This window comes from Elgaria multicarinata, chromosome 9 (assembly GCF_023053635.1).
Source record: "Elgaria multicarinata webbii isolate HBS135686 ecotype San Diego chromosome 9, rElgMul1.1.pri, whole genome shotgun sequence".
In the NCBI taxonomy this organism is placed as follows: domain Eukaryota; kingdom Metazoa; phylum Chordata; class Lepidosauria; order Squamata; family Anguidae; genus Elgaria; species Elgaria multicarinata.
The window spans coordinates 4462599-4490091 of record NC_086179.1 but is presented as its reverse complement, the minus strand read 5'-3'; the positions used below and the strand labels follow the sequence as shown (position 1 = coordinate 4490091).

Here is a 27493-nt window from a genome sequence, read left to right as displayed (position 1 = left end):
ATAATACAATTGGCTAGCAATACCAGTTAATTTGACTAGATAATAGAATTCTGTACATGTTCGACAACTAGCACGATGTAACGTTTCCAGCCTATTACTCCATCTACATTGTAATGTTGGTAGCAAAGGAAGCTTTATACATGCTATTTGCTGCATTATATAATTGCCTAGGTCTCGCTGTTTACTGAGCATCAGTGCTATCCTTGAGGCAACTTAAACAAATACCTATTCTACGTAATTTTTACTGGATACATCCAAGATTGTGTGCAGGTTCAATTTTATATATAAAAAAAAAAAATTGGGAGGATGAGAGAGTTCATGTGTGATTGCTACTCAGTTCCCAGTAGATGTCAATGTGGGAGAGGAGTTCTTAAAGGCAAAAAGCCTAAAAAGCCACAGTCTCATAGCATGAACACTGATGTTGCTGTTGCACCTATGCAAGAGAAACTCTTTGTCCTGACCACTACCACCACTGGTAAGAACTCTGTACTAGCTCCTCCCCTGAAATCACTGGGTAGATTTCAAAGCCAGGGTTTTGTTATGCCCTTATGTGTCTGCTGCTGCTGAGAGCTCTTTTGTGCTAGACGATAAAGCCACATGTGTATACTAGAAGCTCCTAAATATTTACTTAAGGAAGACTGAACAATGCGAAGACTTCCTCCAGTGGATAGCTGCCATCAGTCTGGGGTTTGACAGGAAGCCTTGGTGCCTCTCTGTTTGGCTGCATAATATGCTAATTAGTCAATTGCCTTCTTTCTCCTGGCGCCATCAGGGACACTGTTAAACACTTAAAGGATCAGGCCCCAGGCCCATAAGGCGCAAATCTGCATAACGTTTGCATATGCCAAATTATTATTAGTAGTATTAGTATTAGTATCCCGCCTTTTGCCCAATACTGGGCCTCAAGGTGGTCTTACAAAGTTGAAAACATGCGTTGTAAAACCTAGGAAAAGAAATGTAAAAACAAACAAACCAACAAAAAATGTTTAAAATACACAACAAAATTATAAGTCATTAACATAGATGGAGGACCAAATTACTCTCCAAAGGCCTGCTGGAAGAAACAAGTTTTAGCCTGCTTCCGAAAGCCCATCAAGCAGGGAGCCAGCCTAGCTTCCCGGGAGCAGCCACCAAGAAGGCCCTCTTCCCTTGTTCCCACTAAGTGCGCCTGTGAAGATGGTGGGACTGAAAGAAGGGCCTCTCCAGAAGATCTCAAAGCACGGGCAGGCTCATAAGGGAGAATACAGTTTTTCAAATAACCTGGACCCGAGCCATATAGGGCTTTATAGGTCATAACTAGCACTTTGAATTGTGCCCGGAAACAGACTGGAAGCCAGTGGAGCTGTTTTAACAGGGGAGTTGTGTGCTCCCTGTAACCAGTCCGGGTCAACAATCTGGCTGCAGCTCTTTGAACCAGCTGGAGTTTCCGAACACTCTTTAAAGGCAGCCCCACGTAGAGCGTGTTACAGTAATCCAACCAGGATGTAACTAAGGCATGTGTCACCGTGGCCAGGTCCGACATCTCTAGGAACGGGCGCAGCTGGTGCACTAGCTTTAACTGTGCAAATGAACTCCAGGCCACTGCCGAAACCTGGGCATCCAGGCTCAGGGCTGAATCCAGAAGCACACCCAAGCTGCGGACCTGCATCTTCAGGGGGAGTGTAACCCCATCCAGCACAAACTGAATCTCTATTCCCTGATCTGCCTTTCGCCTGACCAGGAGCACCTCTGTCTTATCTGGATTTACCTCAATATATGCAAATTTAGAAATAATTACTAGCATTTATTTAAATTTCACAAAGCCAGGCAATTGATTTCCCATCCAAATCACACCAAATAAAATAAATTATTTCATTGATTCCCTCCTCAGGCTCAGAACACCCCAAATTCGTAGTTGCAATTGATCTGCAATGAGGAGGTGTGAAAAAATGCACCCAAGAGAATAGCTGGTAGGGGTTTCTCCCCGTCCCCCTGAACCCTTTTTTCCATGAGCCAATTCCCTGCTCAAAAATGAAGTTGCCTTGAATTAATTATCCCCCATTCAATTACTTATTATTGCTTCCAGAAAGTAAATTCAAAATATAGTGTGGTGCACAACTTGCTTCCAGGGAGGATTCAAAACCCTAGATGAGTGATGCGAGGAGGGAAGACTGGAGAGTGGGGGGCAGAGGTTGTAGAAGAAAAGTGGAAAGGAAGAATACCAAGAGGTGGAGCCAGGTTTGGGGATGGGAAGGAATGGAGCAAGGAATGTGTGGAGGAGACAGAGGGAGCCTGGAAAAAGGAAGTACAAGCAGGGAAGTGAAAGGATAGCTCCCCCCTTCTCCCGCTGTGCAGTTTATGGGGTTCTCTCTCTATACGGTAGGGACTTGTAACTTTTCCCCCACATGCAAATATATACAGAGGAAGACACAAGCAGAGCAGGTTGGAACATAAGGAGAGCCATGCTTGATGAGACCAAGGGCCCATCTAGTCCAGCTATCTGTTCACACAGTGGCCAACCAGCTGCCGACAAGGAACCCACAAACGAGACACACGGTATCTGAAGAACGACCTTCTGCCCAGATTAGTATTTTAGGAGGGCAATAAAACACCTTATCTATGTCTTTATCCCTCAACAATTTCTACGTCCCTTCTCCCACTTCTGTTTTGTTCCTCCCAAATTTTTCTGTTTCGTATCCCCAGGCTTTCGCATCTCTACCCCAACACATCTCTTCACACCCTCACATAGGTATAGTATTAAAGTGGAGATGGGAGCCTTTTTTTTCTGTAGAGAGCTCCATTCTCTCAGGGAAGGCATACCAGCGGTGGACAGGGCTAGCCGTGACCATCTTCAAACGTACTTCGCTTCCTCAGATGCAATCAAATCCAGAAAGGGTATCTCAGAATCTTGTGTTCTACAATTTTAGGCAAAGGAAATAATACTATTCTGATAAAACTCCACAGAAGGAACTTCAGATTATTCTAATCTGAAATAGGTTAGTAATTCTTAATACCTTTCCTCTTCAAGCACTTGCAATACATTTTCTTATCTAAGGTTTATTGTGTGTGTGTGCGCCTCTGTTCCTGTTCCAGCTGTTTGCTTCGCTTCCTTTTCTTACCTCCCAGCGCAAACACAGCAGGCTGCTAAGGGTTTTTGTTGTTGTTTTTAAACGGTATGTTCTGTGTTTTAGAATTTTAAATTTTGTATACTCGTTTTATCTCGATTTTAGAATTTCTGTAAACCGCCCAGAGAGCCCTGGCTATGGGGGCGGTATATAAGTGAAATAAATAAATAAATAAATAAATAAATGCTACAGGATGGATGGGAGCATACCATCGGCAGGATCCAGCCTGGGGGGTTGACTATTCCTCACCCCTGCAAGGTAAACTAGGCAAGTGCTCGTTTCTGTACAGACCACTTTCTGCCACTGAAAGCGTATGTGTGAGTGCTCCCTCACTCTTCATGGGCTTGGATAACCGCTGTTTGACTTGAAAGCTTGCGTAATGTTGCATCAACACAAAATGGTGCAGCGTTCAATGTCATTTGAACTGCGATCCGAAGTATGTCTGCTTAAATGTAAATCGCAGTGAACTGAATATCTGCTCACAGATACGTATGTACAGGATTGCAACCTTACCAAACCTTTTCTTATCCTTCACAGTCAACTGTGTACGTCTGACAGCCTGATGCCAAGGGCAGCAACGCAGGGCACCGCACCAGCACTCTCACTGACCCAAGCCTTTGGGTTTTTCTCCTCCTGGCTTTTGGAATCTGTTTCATGGCTACAGTACTGCACCAATACAAGGGCATCCCTTGAATGAATTCTCATTGTTGCCAAACACACACACACACACACACACACACACACACACACACACACAGAGCCTGCCCCTGCATCTAACTCACAGTTAGAAGTATTGGCTCAGCAATACTACAAACGAGAAGGATCTTGGAATTGTTGTAGATCACAAGATGAATATGAGCCAACAGTGCGATATGGCTGCAAGAAAGGCAAATGCTATTTTGGGCTGAATCAATAGAAGTATAGCTTCCGGCTGGCTCCTCCTTTTATGGTGGCGGCCATTTTGGCCGGGTGGAAGTGGGAGCACGTTGTCTCCGTGTCCAGCTGTGATTTTTTTTAAAAAAAGAAAAAAGAAAAAGAAGTATAGCTTCCAAATCACGTGAGGTACTGGTTCCTCTCTATTCGGCCCTGGTAAGGCCTCATCTAGAGTATTGTGTCCAGTCTTGGGCTCCACAATTCAAGAAGGACGCAGACAAGCTGGAGCGTGTTCAGAAGAGGGCAACCAGGATGATCAGGGGTCTGGAAACAAAGCCCTATGAGGAGAGACTGAAAGAACTGGGCGTGTTTAGCCTGGAGAAGAGAAGATGGAGGGGAGACATGAGAGCACTCTTCAAAGACTTAAAAGGTTGTCACACAGAGGAGGGCCAGGATCTCTTCTCAATCCTCCCAGAGTGCAGGACACGGAATAACGGGCTCAAGTTAAAGGAAGCCAGATTCCAGCTGGACATCAGGAAAAACTTCCTGGCTGTTAGAGCAGTACAACAATGGAACCAGTGACCTAGGGAGGCTCTCCCACACTGGAGGCCTTCAAGAGGCAGCTGGACAACCATCTGTCAGGGATGCTTTAGGGTGGATTCCTGCATTGAGCAGGGGGTTGGACTAGATGGCCTTGTAGGCACCTTCCAACTCTGCTATTCTATGATTCTATGACCCTGGTGGAGGAGAACAGGCTTAACAGGGCCGTGGATCTGTGGAAAAGCACCTGCCTTGTATGCACAAGGTCCGAGGTTCGACCCTGAGCAACTCCAAGTTACGTAGGGAGGTAATGGGCTCTCCCACCCTAGAGGCCTTCAAGAGGCAGCTGGACTACCCTCTGTCAGGGATGCTTTAGGGTGGATTCCTGCATTGAGCAAGGGGTTGGATTCGATGGCCTTGTAGGCCCCTTCCAACTCTACTATTCTATGATTCTAAGGGCTGGTGCACCTCTGCAATCACACTTTCCCTGAGTTGCTGCACCAGTGCAATCATCTGGCCATTTTGCCAAATGGTCACATCTTGCACCACTGCACTGGTGCGCGGTCTCCTGCTCTCGATCCCAACATCAGCAAATCCATCATGGGGGTTGAAAGCAGTGCACAGCATCCACTTGGATAGTACAGAACAGGTCATTCCCCTGTTGTGGTTGGATGGTGCCTTCGCTTTGCAAGCAACCAGAAATCTAGCCGGAGCATCTTGATGTTTATGCCATCTGGTTCTTTTTCTCATTTCTGCTTCGCCTCTCCAAAGATGCTTTGACAGCAAGTTCCTTTTGGCTGCCTGGCTGGAAGCTCAGCTTGTTTGTCTAACCTTCCCCACCCTCTCCCCTTCCAGCATTAATGTGCACCAAGGGAGGTAAACCAGAGCAGGAAAAACAAGAGAGGTTGGCTACAGACAAATATACTGGACCCTTGTGGCAAGCTTCCTGTTCTCCCTGCTTAACTTGAAGGAAAGTCAGCTACCCATCCCAGCTATATGTGCAAATCTTGTCAATCTGTTGTTGGAGAGGAAGCGTGCTGGAAACTTCAAAGCGAACGATATGCTTGGCTCCTTCCCAAAGGAAGATAACAAGGCAGATGAAGGGCCCCAGTTCATGCAACTCTTAAGTGAAGCACACCATGGAAAGGCAATCAGGTCAACAAAGACCCAGATAAGTACGATGTAATAATAACCGAGTCGTCAGCTAATTAAGACGTTTTAGTTAATCAGTCACCTGCCTTTTAACCGACAGATTAATTTTAACTAGGTTGACTCGTGCAGAGCATCCATACCCTAGTACTTTATTGCTCAATATCATACTTTTCTAGCTTTTCTGCGAGCACCCAGAAAAGCCAGGGGTGAGGCCGACGGGGAGTCCATTGATCTCCCCACAGAGCCACTGCCTCCCAGCCACCCACCGCTCACCTGCCCACCAACTCGTGAGACTTATGTGAGGCCTCTGTGTGCACCAGCGAGCCACCAGGCCTCCTTTCTGGGCTCCACTCTCCCAGTTCCTCCCCCACCGCTCCCTCCCAGCCCCTCTGCTTGCTCATTCCCAACCACTGCCCCTCTCCGCTCGCCTGTCTGCTGAGCCACGGGACTTACCTGAGGCTTCTGCGCAAACCACTACAGCAATGATGTTTCAGAGCCCCCACGCCCACACTCCTTCCCAGATGCTGCCACGTTTGCTTGCCTGCCAACCCATGGGACTTACCTGACGCATCTGCACACACTGGTAAGCTGCTGGCCTCCTCTCTGGGCTCCCCCTACAGCCATTCCCTTCTTCCCCGGGAACCTCACTAGACAACTAACATCCACTCGCAAACACCCCCTTTCTAGGGAAAGTACCATATTTCTTCGATTGTAAGACGCCATTGATTGTAAGACGCACACTAATTTCAGTATCACCAACAGAAAAAAAAACCCTAAGACACACCCGCGATTCTAATACGCACCCCATTTTTAGGGGTGTTTATATGGGGGGGAAGTGCGTCTTACAATCGAAGAAATAGGGTACTTGAGAGTGCCGTGGTAGAGCAACTGCAGGCATTCTTGAAGGATACTGATTATCTAGACCCATTTGAGTCTGTGTTTTGATCTGGTTACAGGGCCAAATCAAGAGAGGGACAGGGGGAGTGCAACCCAGTTAATTCTGCTTGATCTCTCATCAGCTTTTGATACAATCGACCATGGTATCCTCCTGGATTGACTCTGTGAGATGGGCATCGGAGGCACTGTGGTACAGTGGTTCCGGTCCTAACTATGGGGCCAATTTCAGACAGTAACATTGGGCTATTATTCAATGGTACCTTGGCAATTGAGCTACAGGGTTCCACAGGGTTCCATCTTGTCCCCAATGTTGTTTAACATCTATATGAAGCCCTTGGGAGTGGTCATTAGGAGAATTTGGAGCCGAATGCCATCAGTATGCTGATGATATGCAGCTCTATCTTCCTGTAACATCTGAATCAGGTGAGGCTCTGCAAGTCCTGGACCAGTGCCTAGACTCAGTAATACGCTAGTTGAGGGCCAATAAACAGAAACTAAATCCTGGTAAGATGGAAGCCCTTTGGGTGAGTGGTCCCTGCATCCAGGAGACATGGCTCTTTGCCTGTTTTGGATGTGGTTGCACTTCCCTTGAAAGATCAGGTTCACAGTCTGGGCTTATTCCTAGATCCATCATTGTTGCTGGAGACCCAAATGGCCTTTTACCAGCTCTGGCTGGTTCGCCAGCTGCAACCTCTCCTGGGCAAGGATAGCGTGGCCACAGCGGTACAGGTACAAGACTGGATTACTGCAATGCGCTCTATGTGGGGCTGCTCCAGAAGCTGGAGCTAGTGCAGAATGCAGCAGTTCAGCTGTTCTTGTGAGCTGCCCCTTTTCAGCATTCAACTCCTTTCCTGAGGAAACTGCACTGACTGCCTATCTGCTACCAGGCCAGGTTTAAAGTTTTGCCGCTAGTATACAAAGCCATAAACAACTTGAGACCAGGGTACCTGAGAAACTGCTTCCTACCTTAGCAATCTGCCTGGTCACTGAGGTCATCCAAGGGCCTGCTCCTGGTGGTTCCACATAGACCCATCCTCTGATTGGAGTCCACCAGGGGAAGAGCCTTCAGTGTGGTGGCCCCCTTCCTATAGAACTCCCTGCTTTTGGACATCAGGCAGGTGCCAACACTGGGTTGTTTCCGGTTCCTCCTGAAAACATCTTTATTTCAGGAAGCCATCCTTGATTGACCAGCCACGTTTTTTTATCAGATTTTTTTTAAAAAAAAAATAATTATTTAACATAATGTTTACATGTTTTATCCTATTTTGTATTTTTATTGTTCACTGCTCCGGAACCTGTCTAGATGTGGTGAGGTATACAAATATTGTAGATAACTATGTAAATAAAGCTTGAATGCCCTTTCTTAAGTTATCTAGAGTTCTACAGTCAACTTTTGGGGCACTGTTGATCTCTACTTCAACACACACTAAAGGCTACAAAAGAAAATGGCAGACCCACCTGGAGAGTTGTCGTATTTCAAATTGTGTCCTTTTGAAAAAGGAGTTCCCGACGAGACGTTCCTATCACTAGGCGGTTGAAAGAGAACTGAAAGAATGGGTGGGAACCTGTTAGGACACGTGCAGCGGCGGTGTTTTTTCCTCAGCTACACGAGTCACAAAACGAGGCTCTGCGCAGGCACAGAGCCCATACGGGTGATGTACAGAGACACCACGAAGAGGAACACAGCTATGTTGATCCATCCGTAGCCAGCACTGCCACTGGGATAGCTAGCACTATTAAGTCTGAACCGCCCAGAGAGCTTGTGAACCGCCCAGAGAGCTTCGGCTATTGGGCGGTATAAAAATGTAATAAATAAATAAATAAATAAGTCTGGAGAGGTGTGCACTCCTCTTAGGTAACAGTATATCTTGCAGCCCAACTTTTCCAAGCTGCAGAAATTACTTCAAGCCTCAAAAGCTTCTATCCGCATATTCAAATCTTTGCTAGCTGTTGTATGATGGGCTGTACAGAAAGCGGCAAGAATTTAATCTGGCAGCCCTGTTAACCTTCAACACTCTTCACTATCCAAAATAAATTCTTCAGACTGGGCAGCAATTCTCCATTTCCTTCCTATCTGGCTTCCAATCATCTTTGTGTCTCCAGTTTTAAAGAAGTGGAGTTCAGCTACTCAATTATGCTAAAGACATTTTGAATAACACATTTTCAGGCAGCTAGGCAATGCTAGTGACAATGTTCAATTATGACAAGGAAATAATCTTAATCATCCTTTAACATATGTAAACAGGGTAGAGACGGGCACAACTTTGAACATCTGTGTTCATCAGGGAAATTGTGCAACATGTATATGGCTTGGTAATAAAGAAGCTGCTCTTGCCAGGTTTGATTAGCATTGGATGGTGCAGCAGCATCTCTTACTATGTTCCTCCCCCAATCCTGTTGCCCACCTATCAGTTTGCCGGGGCAAAATAAAAGCCCTGCGGATTCCAATTCGCAAGGAGGAAATGTGGTCAAAGGCATACAGCGACAGTGTGAACTGAAGCAGGAGACCTTACGGCTGCACTACCTTTACGGCTGCAGTTGTTACAACGCCAGACATCTCTCGTTATGACCTAGCATACTTACCAGTGCCGTACCAGCATACTGCCGGTGCTTCAGTGACTGGGATTAGGTTGGCAGGGGAGTTCTTTCGGCCGTATACAAGTTATAACTTCTCAGACTGCAACTGTGAACCACCCAGAGAGCTTTGGCTATTGGGCGGTATAAAAATGGAAATAAATAAATAAATAAAATTCTAAACATGCATAGGATTGCACCCATAACTGGCTAGGGAATGCTGGGAGTTGCAGGACTTCTCCCTGTATAAACATGCATACGATTGCGCCCTTAAACTTCTGGGAACAGGAGGTACAGATTAAAAGGGGTGCTCGACTTTCTGGCAGTTTCAGAGAAACCACTCGCAAAGCATTCTAGCAGAGCTACCACTCGCCAATTTGCAACCCATGGGCAATTAGTAATTCTAGCAGCTGCCTCCAGTTCCCAAACAGCAAAGCCATGAAAATGACACAGTTCGGCTGGAAAAGGTTAAATAGTAATCAACGGGATGGAGGTGCAAAACAAAGCCCAACCACTAAACCCAAGTGGGTAGGACACTACTAATGATTTTAGGACGGCTTGTACTTTCCAGACCATCTGCAATAACCATTACATTGTTCTTTTTATATCCTTTGATGCTTCTTTTTATAGTCTTTAAAATTTCTGGAGGAAGCCCTTTAGGCCCCTCTCAGAAACGCAAATGCTGCTTGTCCTAAACACACTTAGTTTTGCATAAGACCTATGGACATAATAGGGCATACTTCTGAGTAAAGATGCATAGGATTGTGCTGTACATAGGCTTGTATTTGACTTTTCTGTCCTGCCTGAAGAAGCTAAGCAACACTGTTAAATTGATCAGAGAAGATTAAAAGTGTCATTTTTCCAGAGTAATTTGTAGGGTGGAGCATTATGTAGTGCCACTTGGCACTGACCCCAAATTCTCCACTTAAATCCTCCACTATCTCCCAGCATCAGACTTCCTGTATTGGAGAAGGGCCTTCCTTTCAGGTTGACTCCGGATTTTCCTCCCCACATGGGACTTCTGGTCCAAGCCAAACTGCCTAGCAACTTCTACTGTGTATGGATGTAGCTACACTGCAAAGGAAATTTAATCTCTGACAATATTCCAGGCTTACAGATACTACTCGGATACCTGGGGAGAATACTAATCACCTACAGGTTGGAAAAACTGAACAAACACACACGGCTGTCACTCTCACAAATAAATGATCGACACTCGCATATAAATGACTAACATAGGTATGCATAGCTGAGCAAATCTGTAACGTGGCTTTACAAATAAAGTCACAATATTATTACCCTTCAGAAACTCACAGAAAACTGCTCTACCATGGCTTCAAAATATAAAGCCACATTCAACCTGTAGATATTTAGGTATACGTTTAAGGGAGGAATCTATGGCTCCTAGACATCGTCTGAAGAGCAGTAGGGTAATTCGGATTCCCTGATCCAAGGTTGGAGACAGCACTTCAACCTCGGAGGGGTCACAGCCAGCATGGAAAGAACTGCATCGACTGCTCTCTGAGGTCGGGAACTCAGCGCAGTAAGAGGCGAGGGGAGGAGAATGGAGAGGCCAAGGTACATGTTATCCTAAGGCCTCTCAAGTCTCCTTCCCTTTCCGAGGGCTAAAAAGTGAAAAATTCAGGGTGGGAGCACGGGGAGGTGAAGATCGCCTCCACCACTCCTCCCACCCCGGTTAGGATTGTTGTGACCTCCTGGGTTCAGCACCTTATGAACATCAAGGGCAAATCCCATAGGATTGTGCCCTAAATAGGGCACAATTCTATGGGATCTTCCCTTGAGACTTTTAAGCCTCTGAACCCAGAGGCTTTGGAGTGTCCAACACAGAGTGGGATGCGTGGAGGAGACAATCCTTGCCACTGCTGTGCCTCCTACTCTGTATTTCAACTAGACAGGCCTTTTTGGCAGGAGGGGGAGGGACGCTGGGGAGGCTTCAGGATATGGCATAAACAGGCCTCCCCAGCCCCCTCCCCACCCATGGGAATGCTCCTTTGACCTCATCTCTGAGGATGCAAAAGCAACCTCAGAGAGGCAATGAATGTGGTACTCTCTACACAGGCTGCAAGGGGCAGGGAGCTCAGATTCCCGAGTTCGAAGTTGGAGACTCGGATCCAGGAATACGAAATTTCCTATGGACCCCCAGACTCTGCCTAGGGGCGACAGGATTGCTCCCTTAGATGTACAAAGTGTGAGGCTGCACCATGAAGCAGTTGTTATGGAAGACAGAGATGTGTGCTGGAGCTACCAAGGTGAAGAGTAACGCTGAGGCCAAGACAAAGCATTCAGCCAGATACAAGTTTTGCAGGACTTCTAGGCAGGCAGGCAGGCAGGCAGGCAGGCAGGCAGGCAGGCAGGCAGGCTTCCTCAGACAACTTAAAAAACAGAGCTGAGGCCCTATATAGAGAAGTGCAAACCCACAAGCTCCGCCCCCTCAGTGAAGGTAGCATCTATCAATGAGAGTGTACTTTGCTTATAGTCCTTCAACGCTCTATTCTTCTGGAGGGTTGGCATCGTGGGTGAGGAAAAGTTATTTATGTATTTAATGTGCTGCCTTTCCTCCCAAGTGAGCCCAAGATGGTACGTGAAATGATGTCTGGGCCAGCTATTCAGAGAGCTTGGATTGGCTACCTGGGGTTCCATTTGTACTGGAACCCCTTGTCTGATCATCCACACACGTGGCTTCAGGTCCCATGAGGATTTATGAGCTCTCTGACCCAACAGCAACCAGGTCCTTCCTGGGCCATTATTTGGGTCTACAGATGCAACAGCAACCTCCTCAGGGTGGGTTTGAATCAGCCATGACGAAAAGAAGGCCCCAACCTGGAACTGAGAAGCCATTCCCAATCTCGATACCCTTCCCTCTCGCCTTCTGCTGCTATTGGAATCCATGTCTAAGCTTCTAAATTCTGTACAAGACACAATTTTCCATACAGAACATGCATATTTGCACAATTTATTCTGTTTACAGGATTTGGGACGAAGAGCAAAGTTGCAAATATACACAGCTCTAGCTCTAAGGGGGTGGGTAGCACATTTTGGCCCTTCCCCACTTCAGGAAATGGCAATACAAACCAGGGCTTTGGGGGGGTTGTGTTTTTAAGGCTGCATCAAATTTCTAAGGGTCCAGATTCCAGCAATGTTCTCAGCCCTGCTCTTCACACAGAGAAGTTGCAACATGCTCAAGGCCCTCGACTGAGTTCATAGCAGAGCTCAACAAGAATCCTTACATGATTTAGGGTGGATTTCTGCATTGAGCAGGGGGTTGGACTCGATGGCCTTATAGGCCCCTTCCAACTCTACTATTCTATGATTCTGGGTCCAAGTCCAACACACACTCCACTGGCACTAGCTTATCAATTAAGACACTTTATCTCTCACCTCCTGTCCTAAAGGAGTCACAAGCAAACTTGTGCACACAACTGAAAAATGGAGGTGGACAGATCGTACCAACAAAACCTGGACCTCGCACTAAACATCTGTCACAACAGCCTCAGCAATCAATAGGCTTACTGTGGCCAATGTTCAAGGGGAAAAGTGAACTCTAATTCCAAAGAGGAACAGCAAAGAGCAGTCTTGATGGGAAAGTGCAGCTTGTGCTGTACTGATTTCAGTGGCAAGACACACGCCAGATTTTTTCCACATGGGTTATGGCACAGGCCACTTGCTCCTTGCTGCCATCCACCAGCCATTTGGGTTTTGCTTTGCCTCCTTTTTAAGTCAGCTCTTCAGCCATTCCAGACTAACAGCATTGCATTCCAAGGCTAGCTGAACACACTGTACATTCCCCCTACCCTGCTGAAATCTCTACCTATTTCAAGTGCTTCTTCAGGACAAAAGAACAGAAAATAGCAGTGGGCCAAATCCATGAGCAAGAACTTCACTCAAGAGACCATGCCAACTCAGAGCCATCTTAAGTCCTTGTGGGAATTATGCCCAACTAAGATCAACAGAAGTCATGACATGGGATTTGCCAAAAACCATATTTCCCACGGTCACGATGTTGTTTTCCTTTTAGTTCTTATTATAGATTATAGATTTATTTATAAGACAAGCTCTGCTTTAGCCTGAAGCAGTATTTCCAATGAACAGTTGCAACATTTTGGACCTATCTTTAGTTACTGGAACATCTGGGGGGGGGTGGAGAACAAATATAATCCTAATATAATCAAAATCCTTTTGATACTGTATTTTGTATTTGTGCTTTTAACCTGTTGGTTGTTTTATCATGGTTTTAATTTTTGTGAACCGCCCAGAGAGCTTCGGCTATTGGGCGGTATAAAAATATAATAAATAAATAAAATAAATAACAAAGTAAGGAGGACTACAGAGGACCTGTATTCTCTCCAGGAAGCAAACCCCCTTATTTTTAATCTATGGGATTGGGATCTGTATATAATAGGCCATGAGTTGCCTATTGTTGACTGGCAAGATCTTGCTTGTCCTTTCTAGCCAGAAGATTATCAACAGCCATGCTGGATCAGATCTAGTACAGCATTCCGTTCCTATAGTGGTCTGTGGGAAGCTCACACCATGAGCCACTATGAAGTCATGGAGTGTAAACAAACATTTCAACTGATGAGATTGGAAACTGTCTTACCAATAGAATACACACACAATCAGTTCAGATTCTACAAACCAGAAAGGCTGGTTTTGACTGTGGAAAGCCTCTCACGGGGCCTAGAAACAGGAGGAATTTTGTGCTCAAGAAAAGTGGTTGGGAGAGAGAAAACAGACAGGAAGGGTAAGAGCTTGGGAAGACTGAGAAAAAGGTCTATTCCCCCAAAATTAGTCAAAAGAGATAGTCAGAGTAGGCAATGGGGTTGAGATGCATAGTAATAAATAAATAAATAAATAAATAGTCTTAAAGCCATTTTGGTAGCAGAAGGCAGAGGCCTGAAAGAAAGAGGGGCAAAAAGAAAGGAGGGAATACGGTAGACACAAGAATGTAATGGTTAAGAAAAAGCACTTTGTGGTGAGGGAGAAGAGGCGGCATTTCAGATAATTCGATGAACAAGCAATATGTTTACTTTAGAGGTCTGCATAACTTTTCTCATGAATTTCATGAGTCAACGAACTCAAGCTAGCAAGCAAAAAAAAAAAAAGATAGAGACAAGGACAGAGCAAAAGAAATGACCAGGAAAGGGCTGAGGCTGGCGGCTCGGAGGAGGATGAGCAGGAAACACCTCTGGACTGGGGTCTGCTAGGAGTAATGCCTGCGCTATTTAAACAAACGTTACTTAAGAGAGTGGAGTGTGGGTGGCCCTTTCATTTCAATCCTCTGGTGGTTACGTTGAATTAAAGGCCTGTACTGCTCATAAAAGCAACAGAACAGCCATATGTATGTTCATCTGGTAGCTGCCTTTCTAAGTCTTTCTCTCTTGCCAATATCTAGGTAGCTGGCAAGTCGATGGAGTCAAGAAGCCTGTTGTAAGCCCATTTAACTGTGTGTCTGCACTAAGATTTGTGGTCAGTAAACAAATGTGCTGAATTGGCTATTAAATTCCAAAGAAACCCATCTTATTTGTGGATGCATAAAATGGCCAACCACCCCATGGCTAATTCCCCTTTTGCCCACCCATGAATCTTTTTCTCATACCTGGCGTTTGGCCACGAGCTTTTGTGCATGTACTTTCTTCAACCATTTACCAGTTGTGCCACAATTTTTTTAAATTACAGAACCACCATGCTGGGGCTATGAAGAGTCCTTAATGCCAAACTATACCTTATCATTTAAGGCAGTGGTTCCCAATTAGCTAAGGACTGCGGACCCCTTGTTTTTCAAATGCCAAGCCATGGACCACCCCTACTTTTGAAAAATTTGTTATCTCTATGGTAGTTACCTGTGCGAAGCAATTTTTTGGAGAAAATAAGGGGTAGCTCCTAATAAGCAAAGGATTTTAGGGATACTAAAAAACAGGCCATAAAATTTGTGATATTACCATGCAAAAATGACAATGATTTAGAGTTAGGAATATAACAACAAATTTAATTTTGCTAACATCTAGTTTACAATTGAACAAATTATGACTTGTCTAGCAGCTACTAAACCTAAATGTGATGGGAGAAATCATGTCTCTTTTTGTCCCGAGCAATCCCTTCCACATCTGGTTCAATATTTCCTACTTTTAATCTCAAATCTGGATCAACATCGAGCCAATTTCTATGCTTGTTCTTCATATAACAAAATGTCGAAAATGTTTGCTCACAAAGATATGTGGAACAAAAGGGAACTAGATGTTTCAAAGCTTTTTCACCTAACTTCTTATAATCAGGAAAAACCTTCAACCAGAACTGGTCCAGTCTATATTCTTTGAAAAATGATTTCAGTGAACCATCACAAGTCACGTCAATAAGTGTGTCTTGCTCTTCCGCAGAGTTGTTAGTTGTACATCACCACATTCAAAAGGATTCCTTCTCCATGAGTTTTCAGGATTAGGTGCAGGGAAGTAATTACTGAAGCTAGTCGCTAAATCACACAGATGCTCAGTGATGTTATATTTTACTTCTGGTAGGAATTCGTCATCAGTGGACTCCAGAAATGAATGGTGAATATGTGAATAGTGCCACGGACCCCCTGGGTGGGTTATGCGCACCCCCAATTGGGAACCACTGATCTAAGGCAAACTCAAATGCCTGGGACAATGCAGCCGCCACTGCTTGTGGGGAATAATGGCTTAATTTAGCTGTTTGAAGATAAAAGTAGGAGAGGCAACTGAGGTGATGAAGTCTACCCTTCATCCAGGTTCTCAACAGATTGCCCTAGATTAATACTACGTGAAAGTTAATACTAGTTAAAGAGGAACAAACCTCTAATTACGTTCTTTATCGTCACCATTTTCTAAAGTTGCCAACTTTTTAGTCGGTGCCTGCTGCTATTCTTTTAATTGCAGCTAGATATAAGCAGTTAGAAGATAGTTTTACCTACATGCCATGAAAAGCTCTACCTGCTAATCCATGCATATCAATCTGCTTGTTAGCGAGAACAGTTGAAAAGCTAGCAACTGTACCATTTCCCCGCCCTGCTATTTCATTGCACCAGCCTTTTCCTTTAATGTTTTAGAGCTGCTTTGAGGCATATTTAGCCTGCCACCCTAGCTAGCTTACCAATTCCCTCTGGAAAGAGGAGCTTCTGACATTCCAAAACCCTGGTTACTTTATAGTCTCACAGACATCTCTCCCTCCACTCCAACCCTGATTTATACCATATCAAGGTCTCCCAAGTTATAACTATGCATAATAAGAAAGATTTGTTTGTTTTGCTATTTGATAGTTGAAAGTAAAGGCATATTTGATATTTTTCTTATTACCATAAGAAAGGGTTAGTACAGAAAATCATGCGAAAAAACAGTACCAAGATAACAAATAAAAAGTGCAAACATTCCTCAGGCAAAAAGGATGGGCTTGTCTGGAAGAGAATCATAGAATCACAGAATAGCAGAGTTGGAAGGGGCCTACAAGGCCATCGAGTCCAACCCCCTGCTCAATGCAGGAATCCACCCTAAAGCATCCCTGACAGAGGGTTGTCCAGCTGCCTCTTGAAGGCCTCTAGAGTGGGAGAGTCCACAACCTCCCTAGGTAACTGGTTCCATTGTCGTGCTGCTCTAATACTCAGGAAGTTTTTCCTGATGTCCAGCCGGAATCTGGCTTCCTTTAACTTGAGCCCGTTATTCCGTGTCCTGCATTCTGGGAGGATCAAGAAGAGATCGTTTGGCAGAAATCAGGTTCTGAGTTAATCTACACAATGGCCCGGGTCACATGATCACAGGGATAATTAACAGACTCCAGGAGCTTGTTAACCCCCCTGTGCCATCTAATTTGCATAACTACCCTCACTGGGGCAGCTCCATGTGTCATCTGAACCGGGCAGGGATAGCTTGTCAGAGTGGTTAACAAACCACCCAGAACTCACGGCCTGTTGTAGAGTTGAGGAGTGGTTTGTTAATCACCGCAAAAAGCCACCCTTGCCAGGTTCAGATGACACAAGAAGCTGGGGGGGGGGGAGTTGGCAACCTGACACCTGTGGGCAGAACAACCCACCATGGCAGTGAACATGCAAACCAGGTCAAAGAGTGTATACATAATATCACTTTTATTTCCCTAATGATATGGCCTGACTACGCAGCAAAAATGCACCCGTCTGATGGTTCCCTGGCCTTCACAAGAATAGGAATCCCTATTTCTGCAGTGTGTTCAGTCAGTGAGAGGACAAGATGCATCTGCTTTCCACACAGTCATTGTGCAGAGTGCCCTATAAACATTTTGGGGGTAGAAGGGCAAGAAAGGAGCAGTTATCTCCCTCTGAAACCAATACTGGGAAAGATTCTGTACCTTTCCAATTTTCTTAAGAACGCAGGGTGCTTCCCTCCTACTTCCAGTTTTATTTAGCCGACATGATCTAATTAAGCAGAATCCCAGCATCAGCTTCTGCACTGCTCCAAGTTAATGTGCTCCAAGTAAATGACATACTCAACAATAGTTGTGACGGTGAACAATATGCATATTTATCTGGGAATAAGCCTCACTCACTTCTAACTAGCCATGCATAAGATTGTGCTGTAAAACTTTCTATTGCGAAATTGAGGCAGAAATAATTGATGCAATGCAACATGACTGGTGTAACTTAGGTCGAACCTTCTTCTGATTTACTTGTGGGGTGGAGCTCAGGCTGAGAGAAAGCATACCTTTCTATTTAAGGGAGGAAATAGTTTGTCAGGAAAACAAATTACACCCAAGCACAGAATAACCTTTATAAACATTGACATTGTTCTAACTACCCAAGACTGAAAGATGTTCCATTCAGAACAAAATATGCTGCCATTTCCAAAGTTCTTTCCAAAAGCAGAACCATGGAGCTACCAGATCAGAATGCGAGAAAAAGCTTCATTTATGCCACCTTGCGTTTGTGCATTTACACTGCATGTTGATTCAAGGTTACAAAAACATACAAAGTGTTAGACAAAGGCTGTGATGAATTTGGAGGGCATTCCCTTTAACACCTGGAAAGAATTGTAAATTACACACATGCAGTATAAAATTAGGTGCACATGTAATTCATTTTACAGGCAGCAACTAAAAATCTGGGGCCTTTGCAGGCAAGTGAGGAAAAAAACCGAAAACGCAGTTAGCATTGAGCAACAAAGATAGCTTGCAATAGATAAGTGGCTATCTAAACAATTACAAGCTTTTAAGATTGAGGAGTTTTAAGGGAGGCAAAATTCAAAGGTGGGGGACACCGCAAGATCAACACCAGTGTCAAGAAAGAGCCATTCTGACAAAGCCCCAGCCTACCAATTAGAGTGAAATATGCTGCTCTGTCATCTTTCTTCATAAACCTTTCTTCATATGGCTGCTTGAAAAGAATTGGGCTTGCTTTGCTTTTCCTGCCAGCGACACCAGTCATACTTAAAGGTGGACTACAGCCATAACACATTTTAAGGGGGTGGGGAGGTGTTTGTGTAGAAACTTCTATCAATTTTACTTGTTTTCAGAAGCTTGCAAGTCAAATTGATCATGCTTTTTCATTCACTTTCTAGTCTCTTTCAACTGTGTCCTACATAGGATAAGCAGGAGGAACCAAAGAAGGGCCTAGGAAACATAGCAAGCTACCTTTTGAATCAGAACATTGGCCCACCTAGCTCAGCCTCCCACTACATGATGCCCTTCAGGCGTATCGAACTGCAGCTCACATCATTCCCCATCAGTATGGCCATGGAACAACACACACACATACATACATAAGTCTTTTAAGTACATTTTTTTCAAATGCTTTTGCTAGTCAATTTCTTCTCCTTGGTGCTCAGCACCTAATTCTGGTACAACAGACTAACCCTTCTGATCGTGCTAGTGTGTTTTCCACTCTACTTCTTCACAATTTGTGTATGTTCTACCTAATTTACATTGCAATGTGCAGGCAAGGGTTGCCCATATTACAGGTAGTTTTTACACTGCCCAGTCTCCACAGTGCTTGATAACGAGATAGCACCATCTTCTACTGACATCTAGTGGATACAAGCTTACTTACAGGCCATACTGTAAGAAGAAATTGGAAAGAGCATGAGAAAATAGGTTTTCCCTGCTGAAAATCTCTCTTCTTCCCTTACACACACACACCATACTCCCCCTCCCAAAAATGCTCCAAAAAGCCAAACGGAGGCTTTTTAAAAGCCCAACTGCAATATAGTGGGACATTTACAGAAGGATTGTGTGTAAGAGAATGAGAGGGCAGGAGACGAAGAATGGGGTCTGGGCAATCACGCTGGGCCGGCACATACTAGCAGTAGAGTGCCCCCATCCACTTTGGAATACAGCCCCACCCACTGCTGGCCTGAAACCACTTTGGTCCACTGACTTTAGACTTAGAATTTAGGGGGGGGGGACTTAAAATTTAGACCCAAGTGTTTGTGTTTTGGATTGTTCCACAGTGACAGAAATCAAGCTATAGGCCAAGCGACACTTTTAACAAGGGACAGCTGAACTAAGGGTTCAAAAACAAGAGATGTGTTTAAAATCTCATTTTAAAGGCCAATTTCAGGGTATCATTGTCTGCCTGCTTCCTTAAGGTCCAAACCCCCCAGAACTACGCATTTGTTTTCATTTGCTAAGTAATATACATGTACCCACTGTTCTATGAGCCACCTTTAAACACTCTGACTAGGTTGCACAATCACAGAAAGAAAACAAGGCATGGTAGCTTATTTTGGCTAGCCCCTGCAAAGGGAAGTGAGGCAAGTGGCTACCAGGAGGAGGGCCTTCTCTGCTGTGGCACCCCAGCTGTGGAATGAGCTCCCTAAGGAGGTTCGCTTGGCACCTACATTATATCCTTTTAGACGCCAGGTGAAGACCTTTTTATTCTCCCAGCATTTTAACAGTCTATAAATTTTAACTCAGTGTTTTAAATTTATAATTTTGCATTGCTGCTGTTTTTATCTGGTTGAGCTTTTAGATTGTATTTTATATTATGGTTTTATACTGTTGTTTTATACTTTGAATGTTTTTAATTTTTGTGAACCGCCCAGAGAGCTCCGGCTATTGGGCGGTATAGAAATGTAATCAATCAATCAATCAATAATTTTCCCGCCCCATGCTTGCACGTCATGAGCCGCCAAATTATCCTTGCTGGGCATGGGTTGTCATGACATCCAAAGCCGGCAAGGATTGGTGGCTGGGATGATTTACAACCCACCCTGAAACCTATGGTGTGTTCCTGCCATCCACACTTGCTAGGTTCAGACGTCACAACAACCTGCACCCAGTAAGGGTAATTATACGTAGGAAGGTAAAATAAGCCACCATGGCTTATTTTCCCTCTGCGATTGTGTGAACCTGCCCTCTGCCTTTAACCAAATTTACAGGATTGCTCCAAAATCAAATTAAAATACATAGAATCATAGAATCATAGAATAGCAGAGTTGGAAGGGGCCTACAAGGCCATCGAGTCCAACCCCCTGCTCAATGCAGGAATCCACCCTAAAGCATCCCTGACAGGTGGTTGTCCAGCTGCCTCTTGAAGGCCTCTAGTGTGGGAGAGCCCACCACCTCCCTAGGTAGCTGATTCCATTGTCGCACTGCTCTAACAGTCAGGAAGTTTTTCCTGATGTCCAGCCGGAATCTGGCTTCCTTTAACTTGAGCCCGTTATTCCGTGTCCTGCACTCTGGGAGGATCGAGAAGAGATCCTGGCCCTCCTCTGTGTGACAACCTTTTAAGTATTTGAAGAGTGCTATCATGTCTCCCCTCAATCTTCTCTTCTCCAGGCTAAACATTCCCAGTTCTTTCAGACAAATAAAACCTGTCACTTGCTCTAAGAGCCTATTGATCATTTTGCTATAAAAAGGACCTAGAAACTTACAAGAAGTGGCCGCAAGCACTGCAATCCATAAAAATAGATATAAAATTCTTGTAAGATAGCTTTGCTGAAAGACAAGCCAAAGCTAGTATTAATAATGACAAATGTTCTGGCTTGTCTCACCATTGATAATTGACACTTTTACAAGCAAAGTGTCTGTTTATTAAGGATCAATCCATAAAAGCAATTTCAGGGCTGGGAAGCTAGTCATAATCAAATAACTATTTGATGATGATCAAATATTCTATGAAGTCAGAAAACTTTGGTGTAATAACTGCATTATTAGGTCATTTGATAGCACTAAGAGGAGGATTTGTTGCTCTCCTCTGCAGGAGGAGGAGCCCATGTGCCTATCACTCACATGCATCCCTCACTCAAGGGTGATCACACGTTGTACTTCAACTCCCTCCAGAAAGCTTCTACCTATCCTCCTTGCTTCCAAATTAACCAGCGGAGTCTAACTTCTCCCAGCATCTCTGAAAAGATACAAAGAATTCAAGAGGAAACACGTTAGAGCCATCACTTACTGGCAACAGAGGCCCACTCCTAGGATTTCAAGTGCTATCAAGCCAGCTATCTGTAGGAAGAATTGTGTGGTAGGAACAGCCCTGGCCTCCTGACTCTGGACATCGTTATCACTACCAGATTTGATGGGGATGCTTCCATGCTCATTGCCTTTCCCGCCCCACCTTCAAAATTGGGACGGGAATTATCTCTGCCTTAAAAAGTACATAGAGCTGTAAGGGGAACACGGTTGTCCTTTTTCACTTGCTCTCTCAACTCCATGTACCTTTTAAGGCTGAGACTGGTACCTGAGTAGTTGAGCAAAAACAGGAGTGACTAGGCAGGAAAGCTCCCTCTAAAGATATTTTAGAAGGAAGACAAAAGGTAAACTGGGGAATAAAAGAGTGATACCAAGCAAATTGTAAAAGGTGGAGTGTGTCTGTTTGTTCCTTTCTCCAAGTGCAGGTGGTGGTGTTTTCTTCCATTTCTGGGTCTGTTTTCACTCTCCCTGGGCCTGTTTTTTTTCTATTTCTTCTCTCTCTCCTTTCTCTGGGTCTGGTGTGTTTTCCTCTTCTCTCTCTCTCTCTCTCTCTCTCTCTCTCGTGTGTGTGTTTCCTTCTCTTTCTCTGAGCAGTAAAGTGTGTGTGTGTGTTTCCATCTCTTTTTCTCTCTCTCTCTCTCTGAGCAGTAAAGCGTGTATGTGTGTGTTTGTCTTGTGTGGATTGGGTGTTCCACTGGAGCAGAAAATGGAAAATTCAAATGAGTGGTTTTATGTTTGGGGCTCAGACCCTACCTCTATGTTACTCAAGTTTTGGAGCAAGTTACTTGTCTCTTAACCTCACCAGTTTTCCTTCAGTGATATGGGTGTTGTGTTACTCAACACCTCCTGCTGCAGCCATTCAGAAATGGCACTATGATACTATCTCAAAAATCTCAGTGGGAATTTGCACAGTCTCCTGTAATCTAGAAGATTGCTGGATGACTTGGAAAAGTTAGATATGGAGAGAGGTGAACAATACAGAGCCATTACCCAAGATTTAAAACACACACACACAACATCTAATTACAGCATGACAAAAAGAACTCTGCATGGCCTTATAAGCCTCAATAAATGTTGACCAGCTTAAAGGAAGTATAAGTATGTTGGTGGATTTTAATTGGGAGAGCTACAAAGAAAGGTCAGCAGAAGGCCATCTGGCAGTCAGAGGACTATTACAAGTTCAAGGCTGTGTCTCTACCCATGCAGCAAAATGGTCTGAGGTGGTAGAATGGACAGTACAACTTCAGACTGCGGATGGGGGAAATCGAAGTTCAAATGTTCCCTCAGGTTAAAAAAGTAAACAGACTCCCCATTCCAAGTTAAAAACAAAACTAGCACAGAGGTTGGGTTAGAACATTCCTCTTTGGTGTGCTTAGCGCATTTCTCTTTAGTGTGCTAACGTGTTTCCAGAGATTCTTTTTAATGAATTTTTGAAAGTGCAACCTCACCTCCCCACCTGCAATCACACAATATGCTGGGTGTAGTTGTTTTGTATTTTTTCTCCTTTCTTTTTGCCTTTTACACCACCTCTATACTTTCGGCCCTTGTCAACCCCTGGAATGCCCCACCCCACCCCCCGCTCCCTGCCAGAGCTTCTCCAAAATTGAACTTAGTCCTCAGGCTGAAAGGGATTTCCCACCCTTGGCTTAAGCCACTATTGATGCAGTGTTCAGTGTTTGCCTGTGCCATGGTTCCTGTGAATGTCAACGCTGCCTAGGCCTGCAAGGTAACCTGGTTTTAAAAAATGATACTCTAAGGCTAAGCCAAAGGACGACTGCCATCCTGTTTACATCTGGCTCAATATATAGTTATGGAGGAGAAGGGAATGAACCTGCCATCATCACTAGCCTTGTCATTCTGTCTGTTCCTGCTCATTTTCAGTACTGAGGGACTTGCTTCGTCAATGAAAATATATCCTTGACTTTCAAAAGGGATCAGAAACCTGACAGGAGATTATCATCTTGTACTGTAACTTAAAAGCCAAACTAAATTTTGGTGAATTTAGTGAATTCTTAACATTTGGTGGGCACATCCACTGACCAATTTCCTATAACAACTGTACTTAACAGGAATTCTTGCAAAGAATGTGGGATTAGCTTGGATCTTGATTTGATCCAGCAAAGCACTTCCTATGCCCTTATGCAAGAACGCCTCTCATAAAAACTTCACGCAGATTCGCTGTGCCTTAACTGTTAAATATGAAGCTACTTTATATAGTCACCTACCCTAGCACTATCAACCCCAGCCCATCCACCCCAAAAGTATCAATTCTAACCTTTCTCCAGGGTCTCAGACACCGGTCTTTTCCAAGCCCGATCACCCAATATCCTTTTTAACAAGCAAAGCCCATAAGTGAACCTAGATCTTTCTGCTTGGATCCACAGAACCACGCAGCTATGAATCCTACATACACAGGGGAACTTTGGGCTTGCATTTCTCAAACAGCAGCCCACCTGCCCCCTTGGTAAATCCCGTTTGAAACTCAGGGAGCTTTCAAAAGCAGATTGTGATATGTCAGGGAGGTATGCTATTCAACTGGGAGTGGGGGAGAAGCCTAAAACCCCACTGGGCATACCCAAGTTCTTGGGTGTATTTGTACTTGAAGCAGTTAGATGCGAGTCGGTTTGTTGTACCACTGAGCAATGAGTCTGGGCCATTAAACTTGTGCATGTGCTGAATACCAGCAGTGGGGTGTATTGGCTAGAGTGTTGGACTGGGAGTCAGGAGATCCAGGTTCTAGTCCCCATTCGGCCATGGAAACCCACTGGGTGACTTTGGGCCAGGCACAAACTCTCAGCCCAACCTACCTCACAGGGTTGTTCTTGTGAGGATAAAATGAAGGAGGATTACGTACGCCGCCTTGGGTTCCTTAAGGAGGAAAAAAGGCAGTATAATTGTAAATAAATAAACAAATAGATAATAAATAAATAGAGGAGGGCTATTGCTTTACACCAGCCCTGCCTGTCACCTGCCCGAGGGCATCTGGTTGGGCACTGCTGGAAACATGATGCAGAACGCAATGGACCTTTGATCTCACCCAGCAGAGCTCCTCCCATGCTGCTCTTGTTGCGACAGCCTTCCCCAACTTGGTGCCCTCCAGATGTGCTGGACTACAACTCCCAGCACACCCCAACCAACCAACTTGGGAGCTGTAGTCCAACACATCTGGAGGGCACCAGGTCTGAGAGGGAAAGGCTGCAATATGAGAATTTCAGGGCACATCACGGCGGTCTCTAATTGAAAGCAACAACAAGCCACTTACTAAAGCAGCCTTCCCCAACCTAGTGCCCTCCAGAGCATTGGGCTGCAACTAGTCCTGATGGCTACATGCTACCTCTAGGATCAGAGACAGTTGCTGGGGAACATGGGTGGGAGGCTGCTGTTGGACTCCACGCCCTGCTTGTGGGTTCCCAATCGACAGCTGGTCGGCCACTGTGTAAACAGAATGGACCCTTGTTCTGATCCAGCAGGCAAGGGCTCTTCTTATGTTCTAACTCCCAGCATACCCCAGCCACCACGCTGGGAGCTGTAGTCCCTCTGGAAGGCACCAGGTTGAGGAAGAATGTACTGAAGAGCCTGGCTGACTATATCCAGCCATTCTTAGGATTTCTGCCTCAAGGTCAGATCCTGATGTCTGCACTACGACACGGTTGCATTTACTTTGGGGGGGGTGTGTGTACGTGATCCAAAGGGAGAGGCGGGTAAGAAATAAATATATTATTATTATTATTATTATTATTAAAGTCCTTCCACTAATTATCATCAATAATCATTACCTGGCTGTAGTCGTCGGTTCATCCCTGCAACATAGAATCATAGAATAGCAGAGTTGGAAGGGGCCTACAAGGCCATCGAGTCCAACCCCCTGCTCAATGCAGGAATCCACCCTAAAGCATCCCTGACAGAGGGTTGTCCAGCTGCCTCTTGAATACCTCTAGTGTGGGAGAGCCCACAACCTCCCTAGGCAACTGCTTCCATTGTCGTACTGCTCTAACAGTCAGGAAGTTTTTCCTGATGTCCAGCTGGGCTCTGGCTTCCTTTAACTTGAGCCCGTAAACTTAAGCAACAGATGTTATAAGAGGGGGGGGAGAGAGAAAGGAATGCGCTGCTCCTTCATAACAAGCCCTCCCCCTGGCTTGCAGACCCACCCAGGCCCGCGCTAAACCCGGGATAAAGTGGGAAGAGGTGGGGGCGCCGACAGGAGGCACCCCCTCCCCCTCCCCCTCCCCCTCCCCCCCCACCCCCACGACCCTTCAGCTCCTCTCCACACGCTCGCCTGCACTTACCGCCCACAGGCGACCGCGGCCTGTTGGCTCCCGCCGGGGGTCTCCGTCGGCGAGGCGCTTCCCCCGCTGCCGTCCTCGTCGTCGAAGCCGCCAACGCCGCTACTGCGCCTCAGAGGCGCTCGCCCCGCGACGCTAGGCCTCCCCTCGTGCCGCCGCCTCCCCTTCCTCCTCAGAGGGGGCTTCTCAGCCAGAGGGCCGCTCTCCATGCCGGGCGAGACCAGACTCGTTGCTCCTGCTGCTGCTGCTGCTGCCGCCGCCGCCGAGCCCGGGCGAAGAATGGTTAATGGCGGCGACGGAGGAGGAGGAGGAGGAGGAGGAGGGAGGCTCCCTGCCCGGGCAAGCGGTTTGAAAATGGCAGCGGGAGCGGCCCCAGCCAATCAGCGTCGCCGTCCGGTTGCTAGGAGACGCTCGGGAACGAGGCCTAGCTGCCGGGCTGAGGCATAGCTGGGTTTATTATTGTTGTTGCTAGTCTTGTGGGACTTTAAATAGGGTGACCCTATGAAAAGGAGGACAGGGCTCCTGTATGCGGCAGGGTCTTGCTATTTTATTGTTTTACTCTGTACAGCACCATGTACATTGATTGCGCTATATAAATAAATAAATAAATAAATAAATAATAATAATAATGGGATTTCAGCAGGTGTCGTTTGTATAGATGAAGAACCTGGTGAAATTTCCTCTTCATCACACCAGTTAAAGCTGCAGGTGCCCTGCCCTCTTTTAAATCTGGTCACTCTAGTATAGCTCCTGCAGTTTTAACTGTTGTGATGAAAAGGGGATTTCACCAGGTTCTCCATATATACAAAGGACACCTGCTGGAATTCCCTTTTCAATGCAACTGTTAAAGATACAGGAGCCCTGTCCTCCTTTTCACAGGGTCACCCTAGCATAGCTGGGTTTATTATTGTTGTTGCTAGTCTTGTGGAACTTTAAATAGGGTGACCCTATGAAAAGGAGGACAGGGCTCCTGTATCTTTAACAGTTGCATTGAAAAGGGAATTTCTGCAGGTGTCATTTGTACATATGAAGAACCTGGTGAAATTCCCTCTTCATCACTACAGTTAAAGCTGCAGGAGCTAGACTAGAGTGACCAGATTTAAAAGAGGGCAGGGCACCTGCAGCTTTAACTGTTGTGATGAAGAGGGAATTTCACCAGGTTCTTCATATGTACAAATGACACCTGCAGAAATTCCCTTTTCAATGCAACTGTTAAAGATACAGGAACCCTGTCCTCCTTTTCATATGGTCATCCTAACTTTAAAGGCATTTAGGGGGGCAATCCTGTGCACGTCTATTGGGGAGTAAGCCCCACTGAGTTCAATGGGGCTTACTCCCAGCAGGTACCTGTGTAAGGCATTACAGCTTTACTGCGGGTCCGCAACTTGCGTGGGTCAGAAGTTCGTTTCGGCAAATCAGATTTGCCCAGCCAGGAAGGCTAGGATAGTGCAATGCTTGACACAGGCCTACTCAAGAGTAAGCCCTACACAGGCCTACTCGGGAGTGATTGCAGTGGGTGATTACATTTAGCTCAGGCTTTATAGAAGGTTAGCTGTGTTAGTCTGGTCTGGTAAAAACACCAAAGAGTGCAATCCTATGCATATTTTAGACAGGAAAAAGTCCTGGAAGTGCTGGGAGTTGTAGGACTTTTTTCTGTCTAAA

At 45.4% G+C, this 27493-nt stretch overlaps 1 protein-coding gene across 1 annotated transcript in view; it reads right to left on the bottom strand.

Annotated features, from left to right (window-relative positions):
- NET1 (neuroepithelial cell transforming 1) overlaps positions 1-25875 on the bottom strand; it is a 72929-nt gene extending 47054 nt beyond the window's left edge. Inside the window, exon 1 of the mRNA XM_063134583.1 lies at positions 25835-25875. The gene's annotated coding sequence lies outside the window, so the exon portion shown is untranslated. The remainder of the gene's footprint in view (positions 1-25834) is intronic.
- Positions 25876-27493: the final 1618 nt, after the last annotated feature.